At 30.1% G+C, this 6,433-nt stretch overlaps 1 pseudogene; it reads right to left on the minus strand.

The window, feature by feature from the left end:
• Positions 1-494: 494 nt before the first annotated feature.
• Positions 495-6,433, minus strand: part of LOC107006497 — a 22,544-nt pseudogene continuing 16,605 nt past the window's right edge.

Here is a 6,433-nt window from a genome sequence, read left to right on the forward strand (position 1 = left end):
CCCATTAATAGTTAACCTATGAATATTTTATTGATATGACTTTCAAACTATTCCTAAGTGAAACATTTTACGAAATCCTTCGTAGGAAACTGTGGGAGTAATAGGTATAGTCTCACAATTTTTAGACTCCATTCTCGGGAAAATTTTCAGAAATTAGACTGACTTTTTTAGTTTTTCGTGGTTGCTAGCCCATAATCATTTTATCATAAAAAACAGGCTTGAAACCAACTTTATAAACAAGTCATAATATTCTATTTAGATATTCAAATTAGGCTGTTCAATTGAAGCATGACTTAATAGAAGGTCTAATTGGAATATTTTGACAAGTTAATTATGTTTTAAGCTAAAAAGAACATCTATATGTTTGATAAAACAATGAAAGACAGCATGATACCAAATAAAGTCTTACACCATATGTCCAAATAAGCACATAGAAATTAAGTAAAATTAAAATAAATTCAATTCCCAATTCCTTTTGAAGAACTCCTCAACGTCTACAATCGCATATTAAACACACAGACCTTCTTGTTTAGGAATCAAGGTGCAACCTTGCCGCCTTACTTCTTCCAACACTGTTCAAAAATTCGTCCACCGGCGTTATATGTTGTTACAATCTTGGCCTTCTTCATTGACCATATATTCATTCATTTGTCCAATCATCTACTTGCCTTGAATTCATTGTTCGGACTAAATGAAATAGAGTAAACAAGTTCCTAGATTCAAAATGCAAGAGAACCTGTTTAGTAAAAAAAACATTCAACAAGAATGAAACAATGATTTTATGATCTAAAAGAAAGATTCACATATATTGATAGTCCAATTGAGAACTAGTAAACAAACCCCATATATATTACTCGAGCCTATCATTTGACAGTTAAATAAGTGTAAATTTATTAATAGTGCCTTATTGTTTCCTCTGTCCATTCCAAGTAGACATAATGATTTAACACCCATTACATGTGACTATTAATGTTGTGAAGAAGACGCCCTCGGTCAACATCCCATAGCTCCATGGTATAGTCAAATGAAGTATCACATAGACACACAATAATATAAAACAAATAAGCTCAAAGAACTAAAATCAACGGAAAGTAATATATAATCGAGAATCTTGTGTTACCGCCACATGTGAAAGAGTTTTTAATATGACCGTAAAAATAGATTGAATACCTTGCCAACAATAACTGTTGATTCAGATTATTCATACCAGTGTTAATTGGACTCTATTTTATGGTATGTATCTCCTAACAAAAACGTATTACTCAGCATCTCATGTTTGTTTTGATTTAAAAAATCAACAAACAAAAGAAAAGAAATAGAAACTTTTCTATGTTCTCTGAAATCATTCAAGTAGACATCTTGTTTCATGCTCCATATCTGCACAAACAAATAAACTATTGAATGTATCTCCGAGGGAGAGTGGCACATCGCACCACCTCTCTACCTTATAAATTTAAAAAATAGTATGTCCACAACACAGCTCAAACGTGACAAGCACCTAACATTGAGAAGGTCATGACAAGAACTCCTTTAGCTTTTGTATCATCAGAGCATACAACTAGCAAAGAACTTGAGGGGTCCAACTTGAAAGCATTGATTTCATTCTGCAATGGCAAGGTAAACAACCTTATAAAACTCTTCGCAAAGGATACATCAATGTTTGAATCTAGCATAAAATGTAAAGCTTTAGTCTTCACTTGATGTCCTGAGAATTTTTTGATTGCTTTGCTCTCTCCAACTTTACAAGCATATATCATGTTATCAGCAACGCTCTTCGCGAAAGAATCATTTTTTCGCCAAGCACCATCTAGCAATAGACCTACATGGGCTGTATAACAACAGTGAGAACATAAGCAAACAAAACAAAATCTATCCTATCTAAGATATGAGGTAAAATATAAAGAATAATTGATATGGAACAAGGTAAAAGAACACCTGAATGAAAATCAAATTGCTTCTTCGATTCTCCAAACTTGACATTCCAAACAACATCACATGTATCAATACTACCACTAAGGAGATAATCAGATTTCTTGTTCCACTTCAAAGATATGATTGGACCTTTATATTAGTTAAGAGTATTACCCAATTCACCTAGATGTAACGCATCAAATCAGTCCACTTGTATGATCATATATTTTTTCAATATTCTTACATTCAGCATTCAATTTTTGACAAGAGGCTAGGATCAATTAAAGAACAGTGGATAAAAATCTAGTTCCTTTGTATGCTCTTGTTAAGCTTGTGCAAAAGGGTATTCAATATCTTTAATTGGAAACACACATTTGAGCAATAAAAGGCAAAATTTTTGATTTTCGGTCTTTTCTTTATGAAGTTTAGATCTTTTTATATTTCAACATTGCCTTACACAACTTTAATTAGTTTCCAGTTCAAGATACTGAATATCCTTTTGCAAAAGTTGAATAAGAGCACCAAGAAAAACTATATGTCCATCCGTTGTGCTCCTATTGATCCCTTCCACGTGTCCAAAAGAAAATGTTGAAAGTGTGAATCCTGAAAAAATATATTAGCAAAACCAGCGGAAAAATCAAATAGTACCCAAAAGCAAATGCTGAATGTGTGAATCCTTAATCGGTACTAGTTAATCACAATCAAATTTACTTCCTCGTGGGCAACATGTGAATGTACTTTTTTTAAATCCTATCTAAATATAGAAAGATAGATATAAAATTCAAATGAGATAGTTAATTTGGTAACAACTACACATTAAATTTACTGAACTATAAATTTATTATCCTAGTGGATGAATGAATCATAACTAGTAAACAACAACAACATGGTATTGATACAAACTAAATGTGTAATTTAAAGAACTTAATATCATCTAACAAATTGTAAAAAGGATTTGCTAGACGATTTGCTAATGGTCGTGTAACAAACTCTTCAAAACATATTTGTAGTGCATAAGGATTTTCTTATCTAAGGACCTATCGAAAACAACATCTCTACTTCAATGGTAGGTGTTAGGTATGCCAATAACTTGTCATCATTTAGTGTATAAGGGGTATATTAGGAAAAATTTAAACATCTCATTCAAACTATGTAACCGTCTCTATACTTTTTGAATATGATTAAATATGTCTTACTATTCAACTCTTTCCAGTGTAGTATTTGTTTTAACCAACTGTTTTTGTTAAAAATACTAATGTTTGGTCTTTTATAATATTAGTTATTGCTTTATTTAATATGATTTTCTAATTGGTCGGTTGACACCATTAATTTGATCGTCATGGACTAGTACGGTAGTGTCTAATCAGTCTACTGGGTTGCTGATATATTTTTTTCAGGATTCTTACATTCAATATTTACTTTTGACACGAGGAAAGGATCAATAAAAGCAAAGTGGATTGAAATCGAGTTCCTTTTGATGCTCTTGTAAAACTTGTTGAAAGGGTATTCAGTATATTCTAATTTTTTGAGTGAATTTTTGACATCACATATGTATGTTGCATGAATAGTTACTTTCCATCAAAATTTATCATTTAATATGTTGGGATATCCAAGAGACTATTTTAAACCTATAATGTTCAATGTATACATAAACATGTTATTTTTTTGAAAACAATATTTATATAATGTAAATAGTTTTAGAATTTTGTTCTTTGTTCTTGATAAGTGTATCTATTTCATAGATGATGATATGTTATAAGAACTTTTGCATAAAAAAAAATTAAAATTTTATTTTGACAAAATAACATTTTCAACCAAATTGATAATAATTTTGAAAATTAAAAAAAAAGACGTCGATTGATTTGAAATTTTGTAGATTCTTAAGATAGATATAATAAGAAATGTGTTTTTGATCGTTATATCAATTTTTGGTCATATTGAATTATAGGGGTCCCTCCCATTATTTCAAAGATTAAATTGTAGTGAATATTAGTTTCATTTGTGGGCTTAGGACTTCCTTCATATCAAATGAAATTGATACAAGTCACTATATATATTAATCGTATAGTTTTGATAATCAGAATTAACTCTCCTAAACTGAGTACGATGTAATTGGATCAATCTAACTAGAATATTTTTCACTTGACATAAACTAAAAATAAACTCTGCATCTGAGTTAGGTCTGTATGAGTTGAATATTATTGTATTGTATGAGTAGTTCTCCAATCCCATCAATTGATTATTAGAGGTACATTGATATATCTGTATAGAATGAGCCCTAAAAGTTATTCTTTAGGATTATTTGATATATTATGATCTATTCAATATATTATATTTCAAATTCTGAATAGACTTTACATACCCACTTAGTAATACTTAAAAATTTCTTTATAGTGATAAGACATTAATTTAAATAATGCATTGCATATGTACATTATGTTAGAAAGATTTTTTTCCCAATTTCTAAGCAGATAAGATATGAATCCTCAACATATTTTTCTTGTAGCGCTCCTATTTTTGAGTTTCGTAAATATTTATCTCTTATTATATGTAACGCATTGTCATTTCTATCATGAATTGAATACTATATTAAACTGTCTCATAAGAGAAAATATCTTTTAAATTGCGTGAAAGTTATATGTATATTATCTTCAACGTCATTTAGTCTTGATAGAATTACGAGGTTGGTTGAAGAATGGATATGACAGTTCATTAAAACTACACTCACTACAAACATGTGAGTCATGTTTAGAAATGAAAAAAACCAAAGAGATCTTTCCTCTTAAAAATGAAATAAAGGTAGTGATAACTTAGAGTTAATTTATTTTTAATTGTGCGGTAAATAATCATCAAAAGGTGAATTTTCGTGTTCTGAAATTTTTCAGAAGGTTACGCATGACATTAATATATATTTCTTTGATCTTTTTAAATCTGATTGTCTTGATAAGCTCAAAATATTTTAAGACAAATGAAAATAACAACATGAAAAAAGATAAAGTCACTTTAACCGGATTGTGTTAATGTATACCTATTGAGGAGCTAATAATGCTCTTATTTGATAGAATAATTGCATTTCAATTGTCCACACAAAACACTATATAATAGATTGATACAAAAGTAGAAAAAAATGGAGTCTTATAAAGATGATAAGATTAATTATTCACTTATTCGTTGTTGATTTGTTTCAAATCAGTACTTTGGACAACTATAGAACATTGTGCTTTGATATAAGTCTAATCTATGACATGTTCATATATCTAGAATTGTAAAACATATGTTCAGAAAGGGATACTGGAATGATTGGGTTAATTGGATATCCATAAATAATGAAGTACGGTTTATTTATTCTGTGGTCCCTACCATGCTCGTATTTAAATTGAGTTCAGAATCTATTCTAAAGGAAAAAAGGAAGAAGAATGTGCGTTTCTCTATTTTAAGGAAAGGAAGAAGAAAATGTAATTCTCTATTATAAGGAAAGAGAAAATTACAAGACATTTTCTATTGTATGAAAAGGGAGAAATTATTGACTTTTTCTATTATAAGGAAAGGGAAGAGTATAAGTCTTTTTCTTTTCTAACTAAAGACACGATGTTCCCTCTGTTTCTTGGACTTTGAAGAAATATCTAAAAGAAAAGATTCTTGTAACCCTTGAAAGTAGATAGGTTTATATACGATACTTGTCAACCCAAGAATTTAGAGTTTGGAAGTAAACTTGGAATCACTTTAGAAGAACGCATAACTGTCAACCAGTATGCGGACTAGCTTGTGGATTCATATTAAGGTATCTACTCACACTTTAAGATGTAATTCTTCAATTAAATTTGAGATAGTTTATGTGCTCTAGAATGACTATATGTTTTCTAGCATAGACTATGTTGTGTATATTATTTATGTAAGTGGTATGATCCTTGTATGCTTCCACTGTGCAAATAATCTTTGAACAGTGAATGAGATTTTCGCACTAATAAATCAGGTTGTGACCCTTTTGATGATTACTGGTTGATGAGTGTACTTATGCTTCCGTGGTATTAACGAATGCATAGTAAATCATTGAAAACAAGCTAATTTAAGAGGAGTCTCATCCAAAAATACATAAGCTAATAATAGGAAGAAGTCAATACTTGTAATATTTTCTTAAAAGAGATTTTTTCCTACAAGGAAAAGGAGGATGCAAATTAGTGTACAAGAATTGTACTATAAATGTGAAAAAAGACACGCTGCACCTTTTTTCAGGCACAAATCAGAGAAAACAAAAAGTCAAGAAAGGGTAATGTCACGACCCAAAACCGGGCCGCGACTGGCACCCACACTTACCCTCCTATGTGAGCCAACCAACCAATCTAAACCATAACATTTCAATTTAATATCAACAGAAAGTAAACCATAACATTTCAATTTAATATCAACAGAAAGTAATGCGGAAGACTTAAACTAATTAATAAAAACCAATTCAATAACTTCTAAAATTCAACATCTATTATTCCCCAAAATCTGGAAGTCATCACCACAAGAACATCTATGA

The sequence above is a fragment of the Solanum pennellii genome, chromosome 12, assembly GCF_001406875.1.
Source record: "Solanum pennellii chromosome 12, SPENNV200".
NCBI lineage: Eukaryota > Viridiplantae > Streptophyta > Magnoliopsida > Solanales > Solanaceae > Solanum > Solanum pennellii.